Source organism: Dipodomys merriami, unplaced genomic scaffold (assembly GCF_024711535.1).
Source record: "Dipodomys merriami isolate MVZ:Mamm:240054 unplaced genomic scaffold, mDipMer1.0.p SCAF_95, whole genome shotgun sequence".
Taxonomy (NCBI): Eukaryota; Metazoa; Chordata; class Mammalia; order Rodentia; family Heteromyidae; genus Dipodomys; species Dipodomys merriami.
Window position 1 is genome coordinate 76,931 of NW_027206568.1, and position 24,579 is coordinate 101,509.

The 24,579-nt window shown below is 35.8% G+C and overlaps 1 non-coding gene across 1 annotated transcript; it reads right to left on the reverse strand.

Annotated features, from left to right (window-relative positions):
• Positions 1–10,808: 10,808 nt before the first annotated feature.
• On the reverse strand, positions 10,809–10,914 carry LOC138821885 (U6 spliceosomal RNA). The gene has a single exon (XR_011370249.1). It is a non-coding gene; the product is annotated as a U6 spliceosomal RNA (small nuclear RNA).
• Between the last annotated feature and the right edge of the window lie 13,665 nt (positions 10,915–24,579).

A 24,579-nucleotide genomic window follows, 5' to 3' on the forward strand; every position in this document is an offset into this window, starting at 1 on the left:
TAATCTGATTTGGGGAAGAGAAGGGAAATCACAGAAATTGTGGGACAAAGATTAACCAAAGCAACAGTGATATACACTAGACACTATGTTAGAAATGAAGTTTACAACTTTGGGGGAGTGGGATGTCAAGGTTGGGGGAAGCAGGAAAAAAATGAGGAAGCAGTAACACTGTTAAAAAATGTACTCATTACTTACGTAACTGTAACGCACCTCTCTGAATATCAACTTCATAACAAAAAATACCGAACAACAAATAAGAGTACTCACCCAAATAGAAAAAACTAGAGAAAAAAATGAGACATCAAACATAAATAAGGAAAATTGATAATATTATAAGAAAGTACTTTGAAAACTGTATGCCCATCACCTGGAGAATGCTGGAGAAATTGATGCTTTCCTATACTTGAACTGAGCCAAGAAGTGATAAATAAGAAGTAATGAAAATTAAATCTCAATAAACAATTTCCCATACCAGAAATATCTAGTACTCAATGGATTTACCATGAAATTAAGGGCTGAAATGAACTTACAATATTCAGATTTAACTCTTCAATGGAATAGAAAGGGAAATGGAATTATTAAACACATTCAATGAAGCTAGAATTAGACTCTTTCAGGGGCTGGGAAGGTGGCTCAGTGGTAGAGTGCTTGCCTTGCATGCATGAGGCCCTAGGTTCCATTCCTCAGCACCACATTAGCAAAAAGAAAAAAAGCCGGATGTGGCGCTGTGGCTCAAGTGGTAGAGCACTAGCCTTGAGCTGAAGATCTGAGGGACAGCACACAGGCCCAGAGTTCAGGCCCACGACCAGACCACCCCTTCCAAAAAAAAGAATTAGACTTTCCCAAATTGATGGGAACTCATCAAAGAAATAGAACTACGAACCCAACTCCTTGATAAGCATTGATGCAAACTTCTCAATAAATTTCTCACCAACCAATTTTAGCAACTAACAAAAAAATTATATGCTATGATCAAACAGTATTCATCCTAGGATACAATTGGATTCAATATACTTGTCAATAAACATAAAACATGACATCAGTAGAAGCAGGGAAAGAACCACATGATCATCTATATGGATGTAGAAATAGCTTTTAACAAGCTCCCGTACCCCTTTATGATTAAAGGTCTGAGAAGCTAGGAATGCATGGAGCTTTCTTAAATATAATACAAAGTATGTATATGGCAAAGAGATAATAAGTGTGTACCTAATGGTGGAAGCATGAAGTCATTAAAATCAGGAATGAGAAAAGGATGTCCACTATCTCTACTATTCTTCAATATAGTAGTGGACTTTCTAGCAAGAGCAATAGGCAACAGAAAAACATAAAGGGGATCCAAATAGCGAAGAAGTAAAACTATCCCTATTTACAGATGAAAGGATCCTATATTTAAAGGACACTATAGCTTCTTCCCCCCACTTTAGTAAAGGTGGTGCTAACCTTCAGCAATGTAGCAGAGTATAAAACTCACAAGAATCAGTAGTTTTTCTGTTTTACTAACAATGGGAAGATCCACACTTAAATCCAAAAAACCTCATATGTATTAGCTTCAAAATCCAATCAAATCTATACAAAACAAAACAACAACAAAACTAGGAATTAATAAATTTAAAATAGGAAATTTAAGGAGATTCAAGGAAATGGAATGTCTTTCAATGCTCCTGGTTGGAAGACTTAACAATTAACATTGTGAAAACTGCAATACTGCCCCCAAACAATTGACAATACAATACCCATCAAAATCCCAACAATATTCTTCAATGCAGTAGAGAAAGCAATCTGAATGTAATAAGAAATTACAAAATTACAGATGAAACCAAAGGATTAGAAATGAACTCATGGGCCTATTGTCATTTTACACACACACACACACACACACACACACACACACACACACACACACACACACACACACACACACACACACACACACACACACACACACACAATGGAATTCTATTCACCCATCAGAAAGGATGACTTTTCACCAGTCTTTAGGAAAATGAAAGGCTTGGGAAAATTATACTAAAACAAAGGTATGCACACTCAGAGCAATATAGTTTTCAAAGATTCATTCATTTATGGTAGCTAGAAGGTGCCTACAAATCTACAAGTACATGACAGATTCTACATCGCCCCAGATAGAATGGCGATTATCAAGAAAACTAACAATAGCGAATGCTGACAGGGATGTAGCCAAATGGGAACTCTATTACACAGTTGGTGGGAAATTAAACTTGTTCAACCACTCAGGAATGCAGTACGGACGTTCCTCAAAAGACTAAACATAGATTTCCCTTAAGACCCAGTAATTCCTGTCTTGGGCAGTAATCCAATAAATAACAAGCAAGCTCACATGAAAGCTACCAGCATAACTATGTTCAGGGACCCGACCCAGAGTTCAAGGACTGGAAAACAAGTTACCACTGCTGGTATTTTTTCCCCAAATAGGAACCTTTTTTGGGGGGGGGGCGTCTGGTCATGGGGCCTGAACTCTGGGCCTGAGCGCTGTCCCTCAGCACTTCAGCTCAAGGCTAGTGCTCTACTACTTGAGCCAAAGCGCCACTTCCAGCTTTTTTTTTTTTACTTATGCAGTGCTGAGTAATCAAACCCAGGACCTCAGCATATAAGGCAAGCCCTCTACCACTGAACCACCTTCCCAGCCCTAAATATGAATCTTTTGACCTAAGATAACAAACCATTCTATTTGCAGCAGCTAGGATAGGACTTAAATGTAGTGGGTGATAAAATGGCTTCTTTATTGAATGTTAGGAAAAGATGTAAGCAGTCCAAGAAAAGTGTGATTTGTTGTTGTTGTTGTTTTAGGGGCTTGAAATCTGGGCTTGGGCACTGTCCCTGACCTCTTCAACTCAAGATAAGGGCTCTACCTCTTGAGCCACAGTTTCTGTTTTTCTGGTGGTTAAATGGAGCTGAGAGTCTGAGGGACTTTCCAGCCCAGGCTGGCTTTGAACATCAGTCCTCAGATCTCAGCTTCCTTAGTAGCTAGGATTACAACTGTGAGGCACTGGCACCAGCCTAAAAATGAGAGACTTTTATAAAAGAAAATCTAACTCTTCACCTGTGTCTAAACCTCAGATATCACTATTAGAACACTTCATCCTTGACTCATTTCATCAGACATTTGTAAATTTTCTCTTTTCTTTCATGTGAGAATACTGTAGTCAATATCAACTCAGCTGTGGGACTGAATCAATTGCATGCTAATTGCTAGCAGCTAAATCAAGAACATTTACTTCAAAACATATGAAACCCTCATTTGGAATAATTTTTTTCACTTTTTATTACAAATCTGTGCTTTATTACTTCTTAATGTGATATTAGAACCCCTAACAGAGTGATGATATTTTTTTTTTCTTCAGCAATTGGCCTTCTCCCACATGTGGTCAAATATTTAATTCAAAGATTTCCATTGAAAATTCATTAAGCTGATGTTTAAGAAAATGTGCATTTCTCAAAAAAAAAAAAAGGAATGTGGTCTGCTCTCTTCTTACATGCACAGGACTTCTATGATTTATGTGTTCTACAAGGAATACTATTTTCCAATCTTTTTGTGACCAATTTTAGTCTGATCAGTCTTTCTGACCCTCTCTCTGGAGTCTCATTTCAGTCTGCCTCATCACAAATATTTTAATTATCATCTAAATTACTCTCAGCTTCTGTTTTTTGCCTGACTTCATGTAGGCTGTGATAGCAGCCTTGACTGGCAGTGAATACTGGAGTTTTTGTTTGTTTGTTTGATGTATTATCTTCTCTGGGCCCCAAAGATTCGCTGGCCTAGAGTCAATGGGTTTTTCTCCTAAACATACAAAAACAGCTGACTAAATTCCTGTTTTAATTGTCTCAAAATGAGGCAATCTGGCATCCTTGGAAATCCAGGAATAATCATCTGTAACCACTTACAGAAATGGTCTATCAAGATGGCTTTTCAAGTTTGACTGTGAAAAATGTTCATTTCCAACTCACCACCATAAAACAGATCACATCCCTGGGAACAAAATTTTGGAAAGAAGTTTCCCCTTCCTTCCTTCTCTTATGCTAGATCAAACCATAGTATTCTGCAGTTGTGGCCAGCCTGGAGCACATTTTCCCAAGAATATTCTGTAATGTAAAAGAGGATCAACTATCCTCTTTTACTTGAAAATACTTGTCTACTACAGATGGATTTATATGGCTTATATCTGTTGATATTTTCATTACTTCAAACACATGGATAATTTATATTGGGATTAGATAAGTGGCAAAGCATTTATGGAATAAACATTAAGTTTACTTTCATATATCCAATATAATACACTTATCCTCTTTTGGAAAATTCAATCCAACTTCAGAAACAAAGTCAGAAATATAAAATAAGCCTTAATACGTATAATCTGGCACAGATACACCATCATTTACTCAGAAATTCAGTCTCTCTATAAATATTTATTTGGTACAAAATAATAAAAATTTAATTAACGAATATGACTTTTAAGTACCATCTGAAATACTCCTCATGTCTATAATTGCATATACTTGTATATCTCTCCCCTAGACAAGAATTTAACATGCATGTAGAAATCAAATTTCTAAAAAATAAGCTAGATGAGAGGAGACATACCCTCATGTAAAGTGTGGTGAATTTTTACCACAATTCTGAACCGTTCCACCTAATACCAAGAGTCATGAGCAATAATTTATTATTTGATGTTAAGGACGATTACTAAGTGTAGAATACACTTTGAATTATTACATTAATTCACAGAAATGAAACAATAATGACATATTATTTGTTAAAATTCTAATGCTTGTCAATTATACAATTCATAAAATATATTATTAAAATTAGTTTTACTTTTTTCTTTTCTATAGGTGTTGAAATAAAAATTATATATTTAACATTGAATATTACTAAATCAGTAACATACTATGAAAATGATATACTATTAAACTGTGATTTGAATTATATTTCTAACAAATTGTGATGTAAACAACATTTAATAGAATTATGGGTAATATTTTTTATACTTACCAGCTTATTTGTTTTCTAATTGTGTCATTTGTTATTGTTGGTTCAAGTCATCTCTTCACCTTAATATTTTAGTTTTCTATTTTATCTATATTGCTTTGCTGATTTTGCATTTTGTTTTCCCTTTTCAGTGACTGACATTAGGCTGTAAATCTGTATGGTAGTTTATTACTTCCTATGGTAAAGTCAAATTACTGCTCTCCACAGCTTTTCTACTATACTATACTACAGTACTTCCCCCACTCCCATCTCCTGTATTGCTGCTCTCATATACTTTATTTTTATTTAAATTTTATTGTCCAGGTAATGTACAGAGGGGTATAGTTACATAAGTAAGGTAATCAATTCATTTCTTTTCTAACTTTTTTACCCCTTCTAAAATGTCTCTCCTTATTCATTCACAACAACCCCCCCAATATCATTTCCAACATATTGTCTTATGAGTACCATTGTTGCATAGGTTCCCCCTTTTTTCTTTGTCTCACCATTTTATTTTTTCCCTTTCGTTTCCCTAGTTCCCTAGTTTTAACACCCAGGGTATCAAAATCAAATACAATGACTACAGGGGATAAACCATTGGTGGGTAAAACACAAAAGGATGAAAAAAAATCACGTAATACATTAAGAACAACAACAATAAAGAACATATCTTGGAGTTCATTTCATTTGGAAACACCTTATACGGTCCTATGTACATAGCTATTGAGTTATTCTGCTCATCTAATAAGATTATATGTGATGTGAACAATAATGTTCCCCTTTTTACCCAATAATCCCACTTCTGAGCATTTAACCATGTGACCACAAACAAGACCACACTGAAGCTACCAGCACAATTATGTTTATCACAGTATTATTTACCAAAGCTAAGATATGGAATCAACTCATATGCCTCTCAGTAGATGAATGGAACAAGAAAATGTGACACACACACACACACACACACACACACACACACACACACACACACACACATACACAAATACACATACATGGAATACTATGCTTCCATTAGAAACAATGATACCACCTTATCTGTAAGGAAATAGAAGATCTTGGAACAAATCATATTAACTGAAGTAAGCCAGACTTAAAGGAACATAGGTCTCAAGGTTTCTCTTATTGGTAATAATTAGTTTACATCAAGGAAAATTTCATGTATTTTAATTTGACATTTTGTTCTATGTTGAGGATACATTATTGTTATATTGCTTGTTATTGTTTCCTTTTTTTGAGGAGGTCTAACATTTATTTAACCAATAAAGTGAAGTATGTAGGCACTGTTATCAGGTGTAATATAATGTATCTACTTAATATTTTTACTGTGAAAATATTGTACAGAGCGGTTACAATTACATAGGCAAGGTAATGAGTACATTTCTTATCAAGCATTGTTTATTCTTCTTTTGTTTCGCCTTGCCATCCCTTCCTATAAATTCCCCTGCCCCGTGCCAAAGCTGTAAAGTTTGTTTTTTGACATAACATCTTATACATCTCATTGTTGCAATGGGTCCACCTTTATCCTTATTTAAATATTTTTTCTTTCCCCTCCACAAATTATACCTAAATCAAATACAGTGCAAACAGGACTTATACCGTGGGGGAGGGACATACAAAGCAACACAGAAATATCTTATAAATATGTTAGAAACAATAGAAAGAAAGATTTTTAAAAAAACGAGTTTTTATCTTGGGGTACTTTTCGCCTAACATCAACTTATCTGACCATTTCTGCTTGTCTCAGATATATACTAGTTATTATAAATAAAGGAAACCATGGGACCTATGTTTCTTTGTGCCTCGGTTATTTCACTTAATATAATTTTTTTCAAGTCTTTTCATTTCCTGACAAATGGGGCAACAGGCAGTTATACTTAAAGAATTATGTTCATTTTATCCATTACTGAAGGAAGAACAACTGAAAGAGCAAACCCTATGAGGAAGAACAACTCCTACTTACTTATCTTCATTCCTATGTAAGGCCAGTGTTGTCCCCTGTATCCTCATGTTGTACATTACAAGTCTATACTTGGTCATCCTGTATATCTACTATCTTCTACACTGTGACCTAAATGCCCCAGCAATTCCACTTTGCTTTACTTTTTAAAAAAATTCTCTCTAAATGTTTGAGATTGGTGTGTGTGTGTGTGTGTGTGTGTGTGTGTGTGTGTGTGTGTGTTGTTTTACAATGATTAGAAGACAATATTTTTCTTGATTTGAATACATCATTCAGGTTATTGTAAGTTGTGGCTAATGGGAGAAGTCTCTTGCTATTTTAAGTATGAAACAGAAAAATATATTTGTGCATGCACCACAGTTGCTTTATTAGTCTGTACTTGAACACTTAACTTCGATTTTTATGTTGGCTGTTGTTGTGAATAATGTGAATAATAATGAACCACAGATATATTTATCAGTTATACATAGAGAAATAATCACATGATCGGTGGATCAGATGATATTTCAAGTTTGCATTTCTTAGAAAATTGCATACTACTTTCTACAATGAGAATACTAACCTGTATGTTGACCAAGAGTGTAGAAAATTTCCTTTTTTCTACATTCTCACCAACATTATTACCTTCTGAGTTTTTTGTAAGGGCAGGTTTTTACTATGTGTAGTACCCTAGACTGGCCATAGACTCAAATCCCCTTACTCCAACCTCTCCAATGCTTGGAATTACAAGCCTTAACGACCACACCAGGTTCCTCTGATTTTTTAATGAGTATAATAGTTATGAAGTAGTATCATATTAATTTTAAATTGCATTTCTCTAATGAATTCTGTTCAGAAAGCATTAAGCCAGCATAGAAGTGGCATTAAACATAATTTTGTAAAGCCACTGGCGATTTTGAGGCTATTGGAAAACATGTCTATTCAGAACTTTTGTCCATTTTTAATCATTTCTTGTTAATCTCATCTTTAATCTCTCTATACAAAATCAAGGTTTTAGAAAGAAAAAAATTAAGCAATTACTAACATTTTTCATTTTTCAATAACATGATATTGCCTAAATCATTTTCTGTTTACACTTGAGACTATATAACTCAATATAGTTAGACCTTTTATAAGACAATATGTACTTTATTTATTTTAAGATGATTGTTCTTCCAAAGCCTGCGTGTCTAATTTCCCTTAGATTCTTTCCATCTCATGTAGTTCAGATTTCAAATTGAAGAATAAATGTAAAGAAGCAAACAAAAAAATACAGTTCCTCTCATTTGATATTGCCTCTACAAGAATGAGGAAAGAGTTCATCCTCCTAAGGACCTATGATATAATACCAAAATTAGAATTCATTCTTCTAGGTATTCCCTATTTTTGCAATGTAACTTAAACGATGTAAAACACAATACACTTTTCAGATACTTTTACGTTTTATTAGTTTTGCACATTTTCGTATGGACTTCACCTCAGTCTACAACATTCCTTCATTATTCTGTCCCTGAAATTTTTATACTACCAAGACATAAGATAACCAGGGGCTGGGGAGATGGCTCAGTGGTAGAGTGCTTGCCTTGCATGCCTGAGGCCCTGGGTTCTATTCCTCAGCACCACATAAGCAAAAAAGAAAAAAGCCGGAGGTGGCGCTGTGGCTCAAGTGGTAGAGCGCTAGCCTTGAACTGAAGAGCTGAGGGACAGCGCCCAGGCCCAGAGTTCAGGCCCTACGACCGGACCCCCCCCCCAAAAAAAAAAAAGACATAAGATAACCAGTTTGATTTACAGCATGAGAAGTTATCGAACTAGCTTCCTTGGAAACAGAGCATGGTCAATAGATAACATTACTTCTGGTTACTCACTAACTGTAATTGTTTTTGTAATACTTATTGCATTCTATTTAGTATTTAAAAAACTGCTGGCTAAACTCAAAGCTCATTCATAGAAATTTATGTTAAACATTTCACAAGTTTTATTTCTCTCAATTCTTAAGGGAACATTTGCGATAATGCTAATATTATTATCATTCTAGTGTTGGGAAAAATTGTAATTAAAGGCACTAAGTGAATTGTCCAAAGACAAACAGTGAGCAAGGAAATAAGTTAATGTTTCCAAAAGTCTTTCAACAATATAAAAAAGGTAGGTAAAACCCCCATTCTCTTACACTCTCAATTCAATATTCATGTTGTCCAAGAAAAAATAGCATAACAATTACTGCCCATGGAGATTGCTTTCTGTTACAGTTTATCTTCAACACAGACTGTGTTGGTGACATTGGGTTATCCCGAACAGAACTGAACTTATAAATTGAGGTCCAAAGATAGTCAAATTTCTTCTGTCACTCAGTTCCAATAGCCTTTTTTAAAAAGTACTAAAATTTTAAATAGCTTCACTTACTGTCTTTTAAGAATCCCAAAACGAAATAAATTCACATATATTCACTCCAAAATGCTTTAATAGTAGGAGATGATAAAACACGCCCCCGAGAAGTAAATTTTCTCCTACGTTTAAAATTATTCTGAAAGCCTTGTGCTGGCTGGTCACATCTGTAATCCTATCTACCGTAGATATCTACTCAGTAGCCTGAGATCTGTGGATAACAGTTGGAAGCCAATCAGGGCAAAATAAATTCATGAAATTATTTTTCAAAATTTATAGTGAACTAGCAAAGAGCCAGGAATGGAGATGTAGCTCATATAGTGCTCACCAATCTAGAGAGAAAAGGCCTAGCAATACTTTGAAGGACTGATTTCACTCTGAGCATGCTAATACACAAGCATGTGTGTTTGTGCACGTGTGGGTGTGTGCGCACACACCCACAGACACACCCACACATTTATTCAAAATAACATCATATCAGTGTTCTACATTAATTTCTTTGTTAATGATATTATATGGATAAAATAGAGTAAATAACCCTTCCATCTCAGAAAATTTGTATACATATTTTAATTGTAAAAATACTTTACAAAGGGGTCACATTTACATGAGCAAATAATGAGTACAATTCCTAACAAGCATTGTTACATCCTCCTTTATTTTTCCCCCATCATCCCTACCCTCCCACCTCCACAAATACACCCCCCTTCCCTGGCCTAAATTGTAACGTTCATTTTTCAACAGAATGTCTTGTGCATCTCATTGTTACAATGGGTCAACCTGTATCCCTATTTAAGCATTTTTTATTTCCCTTCCCCTCCCCAAATTAGTGAAACATATACATAGGATGTAGGGGCACCAACTTCAAATACAGTGAAAACCGGGCTTATAGTGTGGGAGAGGAACATACAAACAAAGAAAAAATATCCCATTGCACATTATAAGTACGTTAGAAACAATAGAGATAAAACTCCTTGTGTCCCTATCTTGGGGTTCATTTCCCTTAATATCATCTTATCTGGTCATATGCACATGGCTTTTGACCTTTTCTGCTTATCCCACACATATATTAGTTATTGAAAATAATGGAAACCATGGGACATATGTTTCTTTGGACTTAGCTTACTTCACTTAATGAATTTTTTTTCTAAGTCTTTGCAATTCCTAAAAAATTGGGCGATGTCATTGTTTCTGATGGAGGCACAGAATTCCATTGTGTACATATACCACATTTTCCTTCATCCATTCATCTACTGAGGGCCATCGGGGTGGGCTCCGTATCTTAGCTATTGTAAATAATGCTGCAGTAAAAATAGTTGTGCTGGTAGATTATTTGTGATCATTTGGTAAAATCCCCAAAAGTGGGATTGCTAGGCCATAGTGGAGCTTTTTATGGAGTCTTTTGAGGACCCTCCATACTTTCCAAAGTTTACACTCTCACCAAGAATGCCACATCCTCTCCAGCATCTGGAACACTTCACGAATTTGGGTGTCAACCTTGCGCAGGGCCATGGTAATCTTCTCTGTAATGTTCCAATTTTAGTGTATGTGCTGCCGAATTGAGCACAAAACATTTTTTTTTTGGTCCGGTTGTGGGGCCTGAACTCTGGGCTTGGGCACTGTCCCTCAGCTCTTCAGCTCAAGGCTAGCGCTCTACCACTTGAGCCACAGCACCACTTCCGGCTTTTTGTTTATGTGGTGCTGAGAAATCGATCCCAGGGCCTCAGGCATGCAAGCCAAGCGCTCTACAACTGAGCCAACTTCCCAGCCCGCACAAAACATTTTTTATATATAAAGTGCAACTGATTTTCTTAAACTAGACAATTCAAAAAAGTAAGTTCAAAGGAATTTTCATGAAGTTTTAGAACCATGTATTTCTTACATAAGCACACATTTAAGAATAAAGTCAAGATTGACATGTCAAAAATTAAATAATTCCTGATAATTGTTGTTTGAGATGTGTGGGAGGAGGAATTCCATTATTCTATACAAGGCACCTGTCATAATGAACATGGCAGCAAGTGTTCAGGTTTGTTAAAATTTTAATGTTTTAAATGTATTTAAATTTGAGAATTTGCTTATATATGCCAAAATTAGGACGGTTTGGCAGGTCATAAAACTTTTCTATAAAGTATTTAAGATTTATGGTAGCAGTTATATGCTACTAAGTATGTACATTTCAGAGTTTATAGAAACATTACTAATGATAATTTGCAAAGGTTTTGTGTAAAGAAGCAGAGTGAAGATTTAAGACTTTGTTAACTACACAGTTTCTGTTAAAACTTTAGAACTTCCATACATTACTTTATAAGTTCGTGAGGAACAAATGATGATACAAGCCATATAAAAAAGATGAGATGAGATGATCCATAAAAAGTAATCTTAGTGGGCAAATTTAAAGATTACTCATAGTCTATAAAACGCTTGTTCAACATCAAAATCTTAGCCAGTGTTAAATGTACAGGAATATGAGAAAATAGTAAAATCTAATTTGTAGTACCCTTCAAATACTTAAAACACTGATAATTGTTTTTTATTTTATTAATTATTAATATTTAATTATTAGTTTTCTTATTTGTGGCATTGTTCCCCTTGTAATATAATACAACTTTTTGTAAGTCGACATCAAGAGGTACTTTGAGAAGGTAACTGGGATGGCCAAGCCATTTTTTAATAGGTGCATGTGAATTTACAAAGAGGAAAATAAAGAACAAAATATTTATTAAAAATTTATCAAGTACAATCTGAATCAGGAGGGATGATAAATGTCCACACCTAAAATCTTAGCCCTAGGCTGAAGCCGCGGTATTACAGAGTTCAGGTCACAAAAGTGAGAGGCTATGTTTTGTTTTGTTTTGTTTTTTATTTTGATTTTGTTGGTTATGGGGCTTGAACTCTGGGGCCTGGGTGCTGTCCCTCAGCTCAAGTCTAGCACTATCACTTGAGCCACACCACCGCTTTTGTCTTTTTCTACTTATGTGTTGCTGAGGAAACAAACCCAGGGCCTAATACATGCAAGGCAAGCTCTCTACACTGAGGCGCCTTCCCTGCTCCTGAGAGACAGTGTTTTAAAAAATCATCTAAACATTTGCTTTCTGCATTGGGTTATATAATGAAATATATGAATATCTTTTTATGTTTTTTGTAAATTGGTATACTTCTAAATTTATACTAACTTCAGCCACTTAATCCTTCTCAAAGTCATGAAATATCTCTGAGAGTTTGCTTCTGTGAAGATTGCTTTTGCATTTATAATTTCTCCTGAGTCTTTTTTATTTTTATCAAAATCATTTTATATTTTATGTTGATGGGTTATCATATATCAAATACCTTCAAATGTACATGAAGAGTTTAAAGATAGCAGTATGAATATTCTCATACAGCTCTTGTTTATCTGTTATGCATTTTCAGTATTATGATATTTCTCTCTCTCTTTCACTCTCTCTCATTTTCTCCCTTTCTCTTTCATGCTCCATGTCTGTTACTTATAATTCCTGCTGTCTTACTATTGTCCTTCAGGATCCACTGGTTTTGTGGGAACATGATAGGGACCAACAGTTTCCCCTGCATTCTTTAAGAATTATAAGAGTGACGTGATATTATTCTTTGCCATTCTAAATGGCAAAACAACATATCTAGGAATTCTTTTTCACTTTTACTACTATTATAAATTTTATTTCATATAAATCATAGGAACGGATAAGATACTTTAACTTGTGACCTAAAAGTTCTTTTTTCTTTTACAAACAACCTTTTTCTTTCATTATCAATAAGTAACTACATGTAGTGAAAACAAACCTATCCTATGGAAAGTAGAGTGAAGTTTTTCACAGGGATGAAAAACAAGGTAATGGGGGGGAGTTCTGGGAAGATGGCGGAGGAGAAGCTGGAGGCTAAACAAGGTCTCGCATAGAAAGCAGTTTTATAGTTCCAGTGAACATTCCTAAGCCAGAGAATCACACCAAGTGTGCCATCACAGGACAGAGTTAGACCAGAGAAGAAAATTCAGGCAAGGAGACAGATCTGAGCTCTTGACAGCAGCTGCCACTGAGACGGCAACGGTGGCAGCGGAGGCCGTAGCCACCATACCTGCAACACAGAGATTTCAGGACGAAAGAGCCAGACATGGTAGGCAAGAGGATTCTATTCAACACCACCAAGAACCGACAAGGAGCAGATACCTTCATCCTACAGTTCACAAACCAGAGACAACCCAGGAACCTAACGTCCTCAGAGGAGGGAAGGCCACCCCTCCCCCCCCACTACCAGAGATCTCCATCTTTGATACTGACAAAGCTCGGCTGAGCTGCTAAATCCAACTCAGGCCTTGGAAGAAAACTAGAGTCATTTAGCAGGTCACAAGAACCTAACTGATCTTCCAGACTCAGCTCTACTTAGGGAAAAGTCACCCAGCTCTGGCCAACAGCCCCAGGAGTGGGATTCTTCACTGGGTAATTAGAGCCAGAGGCTGCCCGATCCTTTAGCAGCCTGGACAACCAATTGAAATTCAGTAAACATAAATCCTGAGAGTGGCTCCAGGCTGGGCTCTGTGAGTCTCTCACATTCTAGCCCCTCAGGGGAAAGCTATTGTTTGCTGAAAGTCCTCAACTCTACCCAGAACCTAACCTAATCACAGCAACTCCAAACTTGAGGAAACACCCATCTCCCTCTTTTGTGATACTCAAAGCAGTACTCCCTCCCATTGAACTAGCCTGGGAGGAGGAACACATAATCCTGGGTAAAGCAGAGCATTTTTCTGCCTGCTCAAACAAATTGACTTAAGAAACCAACCAAGCCACAGGAAAATCAAGCACTGCAAGCAGACCAGAGACTCCAACAAGTGGCTGATTATGACACAAGGGAGATACAGGATCTTCTCAAACCTCCCAAAAAAAATCAAAGAACTTTTTCTTTATTTTTTGTACCTATTATAAATTTTTTTTCTAAAAGTATTTTTAAATTTTTAATTTTTACTTTTTGAAAAAAATTGTCTTCTAGTACCTTTTTTTTCTTCCTCTTATAATTTACATTTTAGAGGTTTATGTTTGTGAGCGTTTTTCTTTAATTTTTTTTACTTTTTTTCTTTTATGTTTAGCTCTATTGAACTTTTGATCCTTTTTTCTTTCTTTTTCATTCTTTTCAACTTTTCACTGTTTCGTTCTTCTTTGTGTGACTTAATTGTTCTGTTCATCCTCAGATATACCCGTAGCCAATTATTAGACCTTATCCCCCATTGTGTACACACTTAATCCACAAATTTATTACTCAATTTAAAACCACTTGGACTTAAATTCCTTATTAGGAGTACTACCTCTTTATATCTATATAATTTTTTTTAAGTATCTTTATTATTAAGTTTTTCACATCCCCTTTATATCCCTCCCCCTCTCTCATTATATCCACATTCTTCTCTGAATATTTTGTTTTCATTTATGCATAATTTTTAAGGATTGCAATTTTTAATTTTGTGTTTTGTATTTTGTATTTATTCTTGTCTATTTTTCCCTTTTCTCTTTCTTCTTTTTAAACTCTACTTTCATCCTATCCAACCTATTTCATGCTTTAACATTAGGATTTAGTTAAGTTGTCTCCCCGTGCCTTCCCACATCTCTCTATTCCTATTTTTACTGCATCTCTCCCTAAATCTCATAATTTCTGGTTTGTCAAATTTTTCTTTGTGGTTTGGAGCCCATTAAAATATAGCTCTTTGATGTTGAATAGAAATATCTGTTGAACTAGATTGTATCTGCAGATTTTTGACTGTGCAACTACAGACTTTGGTTGATACTTGCCTTAAGATAGTGTTCTAGCAGAAAACTGGTGTTATTCTAATCCCAAATGGGCAGAGTAAGCCGGAAAAACACAAGAAAAATGGCAAGTCCGGGTGTCTCAACTCCCACTCATGATAATCAGGGGACAGAACAGATAAAGAATAATCAAGAGGAGAGTTCCCAAATAACTCTACAAAAAATGCTGGCAAACATGGTAAATGAAAAGTTTGAAAACATACAAACTACTCTGTATGAGAGTGATAGCGAGAGAGAGGTAGAAAACCAAAGGTCAATACAGGAAAATATTGAAAACCTACTAAGGACTCTGTATGAGAGTGATAGGGAGAGAGAGGAGGTAAACCAAAGGTTAATACAGGAATATCATGAGCATGAGGAACTACTCAGAAACTGATATAGGAATTGGGTGAGCAGTTTGAGAACACTAGAAGAGAAAGGCAGGAATGGCATGAACAGGCAGAGAACACTCAAAGAGAACTACAGGAATGGCATGAATGTGAGGAAGCTAAGCAAAGAGTAATACAGGAATTGAGAGAGCAGGATGAAAATACACAAAGAACACTAAAGGCATTCATTTAAACAATTAACAAAGACCTGAAGGAAGTCAGGGAGACCACAAATGTAATGGTGAATGAACCCCAACAGAAGGAATGGAAGTCGAAGAAAACCATATCCAATCAACTAAGTGATTTGAGAATAAACACTGAACAACAAATTAAGGAAGTACAGAAGTTCATACAAGATCTAAAACAAAGCTCCAACAAAGAATTTGACAGTATCAAAGCTGACCAATTAGAAGGAAAAGAAATAAAAAACAAAGTAGAAAGTCTTGACAGCAGGTTAGACCATACAGAAGATCGAATCTCGGGGATTGAAGACAACCTACATATAATAGTGAAAGAACATACAACCATCCAAGACAAGTCCAAGAAACATGACAGATCTTTTCAACACTTGGAAGACATCATCAGAAGGCCTAATCTGAGGAAAATGGTTGTAGAGGAGCACCTACAAACAGAAGTTAAAGGTCTACGAAATTTGTTTAACAGGATCCTAGTAGAGAACTTCCCAAACATGCAAAAAGGTAGGCCTATTCACATACAAGAAGCTTTTAGAAGTCCAAATAGACCAGACTAAAATAGGACATCCTACCATCACATTGTAATCCACACAGGATCAATTCAGACCAAAGAAGAGATCCTTAAAGGAATCAAGGAGTAAAGATTAATCACCTATAAATGGAAACCAATTAGAATCACCTCAGATTTCTCAGCAGAGACAATCAAAGCAAAAAGAGCCTGGAATGATGTATGCCATGCCCTAAAGACAAACAACTATCAACCAAAAATACTGTACCCAGCTAAAATCTCCTGCATAACTGAAGGCCAAATAAAAACTTTCCATAGCAATGAAAAACAAACAACATTTGTCCAACAAACCAGGGCTACAAAAGATTCTTAAAGATGTCCTACACATAGAAAACCAATAAGACCACAATGAAGGCCAAGAAACCGTACCCAAAAAGAGAATCCAGGAACCATAGGAGTAATCAGGTTGCTGCTGCCCCCAAGAAGGTGGATTATATGGCAGTAACTCCCAAATAAGTCTTAGTCCTATCTCTCAACATTAATGGACTTAACTCCCCATTTAAGTGGCATAGACTGTCTAGTTGGATTAAAAAGCCTGATCCTTCGCTCTGCTGCCTTGAGAAGTCACACCTTTCACATAAAAACAAACACATTTTCAATGTTAAAGGCTGGAACAAAATCTACCAAGCAAACGGCCCCCATAAACAGGCGGGAGTTGCAATCCTAATATCAGATAAAATAGACTTTAAATTAAAATTCGTAAGAAGAGATAAAGTAAGTTGATACATACTAATAAGGGATCTCTCCTTCAGGAGGATATTACAATTCTAAATATCTATTCGCAAAACAACGGAGCACCCAAATTTATCCAAAAAGAAGTAATTTCCCTCAAATCCCACATAGATCCAAAGACATTAATTGTTAGGTATTTTAACACAACCACTCTCCCCACTAGATAGATAAACTAGGCAAAAACTCAACACAGAAAATGAGACCTAAACAACTGCATAGATCAACTAGATTTAACAGAATATTTCACTCAGCAGCATCAGAATACACATTTTACTCAGCATTACATGGATCATTTTCTAAAATAGACCAGATTTTAGGCCACAAAGCAAAGTTGTCAAAATTCAAAAACATTAAAATTATACCTTGCATTCTCTCAGACCACAAGGGAATTAAATTAGAACTCAACACCAAAAGCCACCAAAGAAAGTCCAGTAACACATGGAGGCTGAACAACACACTGCTGAATCAGGAATGGGTCATGGAAGAGATTAGAAAGGAAATTCAAATGTTCATAATATTCAACCAAAATGAGCACACAAATCACCAGTTCCTCTGGACACAGCAAAGACAGGACTCAGAGGCATGTTTATAGCTCTGAGTTCCTACATCAACAAATTGGAGAGATCTGAAACCAAAAATTTAATGACAGATCTCCTTGAAAAAGAGCAGCAAGATAAACCCCAACCCAGTAGTCGGAAAGAAATAATCAAAACTAAATCAGAATTAAATGAATTAGAATCCCAAAAAACTTTAGAAAGAATCAACAAAACAAAGAGTTGGTTCTTCGAAAAAATTAACGAACTTGACAGACACTTAGCAAACCTTATCAGAAAAAGAAGAGAATACACCCTAATAAATAAACCCCGAGATGAGAATGGAAAAAACACCACAGACACAACCAAGATTCAGAACATTATAAGGGAATACTTCTCAAAACTTTATGCTAATAAGTTTGGGAACTTGACAGAAATGGACCTTTTTCCTAGCAAATATTGATATGCCAAAACTAAACCAAGATGACTTAAACCATCTTAAAAGGCCCCTAAGCATTGAAATAGAAACAGCAATAAGACAACTCCCATCTAAGAAAAGCCCAGAACCAGATGATTTTACAGCAGAATTCTACAAGTCCTACATAGCAGAGCTCACATCAATACTCCTCCAACTCTTCAATGAAATTGAAAGTGAAAATTCACTACCGAACTCATTCTATGAAGCCATCATAACACTGATCCCAAAACCAAGCAGGGACTGGTCAATGAAAGAGAACTATAGACCTATTTCTTTGATGGACATTGATGCAAACTTCTCAACAAAATTTTGGCCAATCGACTTCAACAATTCATCCAAGAAATCATACACCATGATGAAACAGAATTCATTTCAGAGATGCAAAGCTTGTTCAATATAAGCAAATCAATTAATATAATTCATCACATCAACAGGAGCAAGGATAAGAACCGTATGGTTATCTCAATAGATGAAGAAAAAGCATTTGCCAAGATATAACACCCCTTTATGATGAAGGTTCTGGAAAAATTAGGAATCCATGGAACATTCCTCAATACAATAAAGGCTGTATATGACAAACCTGTAGCCAGCATTATACTTAATGGTGAAAAACTAAAGCCATTTTCTCTTAACTCAGGAATGAGACAAGGATGTCCACTCTCTCCACTTCTCTTCAAGCTAGTATTAGAATGCCTAGCTACAGCAATAAGACAAGATGCAAACATAAAGGGGATCCAAATAGGGAAAGAAGAAGTAATACGCTCCCTCTTTGCAGATGACATGATCTTGTATTTAAAGAATTCCATAGACTCCACTCCCAAATTACTCAAGCTGATTGAAAACTTTGGCAAAGTAGAAGGGTATAAAATTAACCCCCCAAAATCAACAGCTTTTCTGTGTGCCAACAATGAGAAAACTGTGGCTGAAATTAGGAAAGCAATTCCATTCGTAATAGCCCCACAAAAATAAAATACAGAGGAATTAATTTAACCAAAGAAGTGAAGGACCTCTATGATGAAAACTTTAAAAACTTGAAAATGTATATCAAAACAGAACTTAGAAAGTGGCAAAAACAGCCATGCTCCTGGATTGGAAAGATCAACATCGTGAAAATGGCAATAATTCCCAACGCGATACCTATGAAAATTCCAACCTCATTCTTTAAGGAAATAGAAGAGCCCATCCAAAAATTCATATGGAACATTAAAAGACCCTGAATAGCAAAAATGATCCTCAACAGAAAGAACACTTTTGGAGGAATAGCAATACCAAATATCAAACTCTACTATAATGCCATCGTAATCAAAACAGCTTGGTACTGGCACAAGAACAGACCTCAGGACCAATGGAATAGAATTGAATACCCAGAAATAAACCTGAAGACTTATAGCCTCCTAAACATCGATAAGGAAGTTCAAAAAATAGAGTGGAAAAGACAGCCTCTTCAGTAAATGGTGCTGACAAAATTGGTTAACTACTTGTAGAAAACTAAAGCTAGAACCTTACATATCGCCTTACACCAATATCAACTCCAAATGGATCAAAGACCTCGGAGTCAAAGCAGACACACTGAAAACATTACAGCGTGTAATGGGAGAAAACCTAGGTCTCATTGGCGCAGGCTGAAATTTTCTTAATAGAGACCCAGAAACACAACAAATCAAAGAAAGGTTGGACAATTGGGATTGCATGAAATTGCAGAGCTTCTGCATGGCAAAGATCATAGGTAGCCAGATCAATAGAAAGCCCACGGATTGGGAGAAGATCTTCACTAGCCATACAACGGACAAGAATCTCATATCTAAAATATACTTGGAACTAAAAAAATTAAACTTCCTAACATCAAATTTTCAAAAAACGCCTGCCCAATAAATAAGTGGGCTAAAGACTTAAAGAAAAACAATTCTGAAGGGGAAAGAAGGATGGCCAATAGACACATGAAGAAATGCTCTAACTCCCTAGCCATAAAAGAAATGCAAATCAAAAGAACATTAAGATACCACCTCACCCCAGTTAGAATGGCTAAAATAAAGAACTCTAAAAACAAAGATGCTAGAGGGCATGTGGACAGAAGGGAACCTTACTGAGTTGTTAGTGGGAGTGTAACCTTGTTCAACCACTTTGGAAAGTAATATGGAGTTTCCTCAAAAGACTCCACATAGAGCTCCCCTATGATCCAGCAATCCCACTTTTGGGCATTTACCCAAATGTTCACAAACAATACCACACTAAAGCTACCAGCACGACTATGTTTATTGTAGCATTATTTACTATAGCTAAGATATGGAACCAACCCAGATGCCCCTCAGTAGAGGAATGGATCAAGAAATTGTGGTATATATACATAAAGGAATTCTATGCCTCCATCAGAACGAATGACATTGCCCTATTTGTTAGGAAATGGAAAGACTTGGAAAAAATTATATTAAGTGAAGTAAGTCAGGCCCAAAGAAACTTAGGTCCCATGGTTTCCCTTATTTGAAGTATCTAGTATATGTCTGAAAAGGTGAGATAAGGTTATGTTAGGTAAATTAACCCTAAGATATGTATTCAAATGCTTTTTTTCTTTCATGTGATTGTATCGAACACATTTATAAGATTATTTCTTTGTAGCTTTCTTTGTCCCTCCCCCACAGTATAACCCCTGCGGTCACTCTATTTGATGTCGGTATAATTTGTGGAGGGGAAGGGGGAAAATCAAGTCGTTTAAATTGGGATACAGGTGGACCCATTGCAACAATGAGAAGTAAAAGTCGTTATGTCAAAAACGAACTTTACAACTTTGGTGGGGGACCGGGGAGTATTGGATGAGGGGGTTGGGGGAGGATGGGGAGGATGTGAATGGGAAACAAAGGAGGGGGCTGAAATTCTTGATAAGAAATGTACTCATTATCTTGCCCATGTAATTGTAACCCCTCTGTACAGTATTTTCACAATAAAAAAAAAGAAAAACATGGTAATGGGGGAAGTGAGTACAAAGGATAGACAACAGAGCAGTTTATTTTGTACACTTTGTGAGAATGACTATGTACTGGGAACTATATATTACATCATTAAACATATATTTATATATGTATATTTATTTATATATGCATATATGTGTGTATTTCCCCTTATATATGTACACATGTATATTACTATACACACAAATACATACATATATACATGTATACATGCACAGATGGAGAAAGACACATAGTTACAGCCAACACAATTTTCACTAGTTGTTGAATATACCTTAGATGGAATGCTTGGAACCAAATATTTTGAATATGTATTTGTCTCTAAGAGTTCTTTTACCACTGTTCTCATCTCTTAAAACTGGTAGGTTTTGACAGATTCGACTTACAAAATGCAGTACAAGATATAGCAAATCACTTGGAAATCTCAGTATGCAAAATCATATGGTGTCTCCCTGCTCTCCATGGAATGCTTGCTCTTATAGACACTCTCAAAAACCAAAGCAGCAGGAGAATACCCTGGTAAATAATAAAGTTACACGGCTTTAAATAGCATCCTTCCTTGAGCCCTTTTCCAACAGCCAGCATCAATTCCTAAGCAGAATAGTGTGTCCTCAGAAGACTGGACCTCAGGTCAACATTTAACAAACCCATGTGTTAAGTCCTATGAGAGAAATGCTGACTGAGGTGTTGCTGATTTCCTGGCCAAGAAAATAAGAAAAAAAGAAATTATTTTTAATGTATTAAAGTTTGAGAATAATTTGTAACCTGTCAATAAATGTGTAGAACACAACTGTACCAACTGGCAAAAAATTACGTGTTTCATTTATGTGCTCTTAGACTTGGCGAGAGATTTTAAGTGTGTCTACACAAGTAGAATAAGCATAAATCAAGCCAGCATTTCTTCATTTAAGATACAAGGTTGACCCATTTTAACGATGAGATGTACAAGACAGTCTGTCAGAAAGCAGGTCGAGAGATGATTTGGGGAGGTGTGAAGAGAAGGGATAGTAGGGGACAAAATGATAGGGTAAAAATGCTCAATGAGAAATGTACTCATTTTATGCACCAGTGGCTCATGCCTTTAATCATAGCTACTCAGGAGTTTGAGATCTGAGAATCGCGGTTCAAAGCCAACCTGGGCAGGAAAGTCCGTGAAACTATTATCTCCAATAAATCACCAGAAAACCAGAAATGTAGCTCAAGTTGTAGAGTGCTAGCCTTGAGCTGAAGAGCTGAGGGGCAGGGCTCACGCCAGATTTCAAGCCCCACGACTAACAATCAAGAAAAAAAAAGAAATGTACTCATTACCTTACTTACGTAACTATAACCCCTCTGTACACTATATTTAAAATAAAAAATTGTAAAGATTAAAATATTAAAAAGATAAAAGGAAAACTTCTGTTCTTAGAGGAAGTTGTATTTGTCAATCAATATCAATAAGGTATTGGTTTTAGGACCACAAGCATATTAAAACTTTGTATACTGAAATTCTCTACATAAACACAGTATATTATTTACATTAGAATCTGCCCACAAACTAGTGCAGTGTAATTGCTATGAAAATTTTTATTACATTCTATGTTTGTAATGAAAAAATGAAAGTATATGCACTATCAACAGATACAAATGTTTTCAGATAATTTTTGTCTGCATTTTGTGGATGGAATTGGGAGAGGAATTTTGAAAAGCACAAATTTCATCACCAAGACCGGTCTGCAAAATGTAACAAAGGGCTAATACAGCATCATTGAATAGTAAGGAACTCCAAGGAGATATACTTTATTTATCAGAAAGTGTAACAACCCAAGGACTTTTTAGAAATGCAGCTGCTAGATTTCTCATAGAGAGCTTTGATAACACTTTGTGAAATACAAGTCAGAAACTCACTGAAGTGTAGATGGTTTTCCCTCACTTTCTATCATGCTCAGTTATTATCAATCTACATATAGCTAATCTTGAATAATCCTCTAAAAACAAAATGTAGATGGAGTGTTTATATGCAGAAAACCTTGGAAGGCTAACTTTTTCCAATTAGCACAGTCTGTATTCTATGATCCAGCAGAGAAAAAACTAGGTAAGTATGCCTTCTGAATAATTCTTATTCTGCCCACATCAGTTATCTATCCTTACCTGTGCCCGAGTGAGAGGATTTTAAAAGACTTAAGTGATTTAAAATTTAAATTTAAATGTGGGATGAAATTAGTTCCAATTCATTACATTAAGATATTTAGAGAGAATTGAGAAACCTAAAGGTCTATAAAAAATTTTTTAGGAAGTGAAGTGGTATTGGAATTTGGTTCTCTATATTTTTAGCAATTTGCAAAAAGAATTGGCAAAATAAAATTTACCTTTGCAGCAGACTTGACACTTACTAAATTTTGTATATTGAAAAGAGCACAAGCCTAAACAATTTGTCAATGCTATCCTTTCATTTATCTCTAAAGGTCTATACATCTGGTCTCTTAATATTAAAACCAATTTTTTTAATCTTTAGCTAGTTGTGCAATAGGGTTTTGCTTCACCATATCAGTGTGGAATAGAGGGTATGTACATTTCATTGTACAATACATCTGAATCATTGTCAATCTTTCCACTTTTCTTCCTTCCCTTACCCCAACCCCACCTATCCTTTCATGTTTCCTACCTATATTCTCACATATGTACATTGAGTGATATGACTGTAACAGTCCACCATTTCCCTCTCCATTCGTCTGTGCTACTCCCTTTAAGCCCAGCTCCTTACTTAAGACTTATTTCAAATTCATAGTATTTTGTTAAATATCTCTGCCTTTGGCGTTTGGCTTTGGACTTGCCACATCTTCACGTCCATCTTTGACCTACATAAATGAGAATATTTCTCCACATTTATAATCTGTGAATGGCTGATAGGTCTCCTTTACTATTCACCTTCTGACCTAAATTCATAATTGGACCTTCAAGGCCATCCAATAGAGCTTTTTTCTTCTCTACACTCTGAAGATGGAAGGAAAATAATTTCCATGAATATCGAGGGTAATTTACCTAGTATTGGAAGTTTAGGGACGATTTTCAATTTCTGATGATAGAAGCAGGAGTACGTTTTAATTATGCAGATTTTACTATGTAGTGAGCCCTGTAGTCTTCTAATTTTTCAATAAATTATGAGTAACCTCTTATCAATAATTTAAAAAGTTTTATTTCAATATTTTAAATGCTGTACCAATTATTTTAAAACTTTCACATTAAGTTAGACTGAACCCCCCCTCCACCATTCCATCACTAATTCAGGTTAAGTCTCCTTTGGCTTTATTGTTTGAGGGGATGAAGGTAAACAGATGAGGGTAAACAGAAAGATGATCATGACTCAGATATCTCCTTCCTCTTCTGTTTCTGCTATTCTTGTTTAGAAGAAGACTGGAGCAGGGAACAAGAGTAATGTTTGGGCAAGGGAGCATTCCTGGCACATCAATTATTGTTTCTCAGTATCACTTAAACTGAGTACTCTTGCCTTCTCTGTAACAGTAACCTAACTGTGGCTTCCTTTGTGAAGGGGTAAGCACATTAACAGGTGATTAGAAGTAAATTGATATTGTATATCTCAGCTTACTAC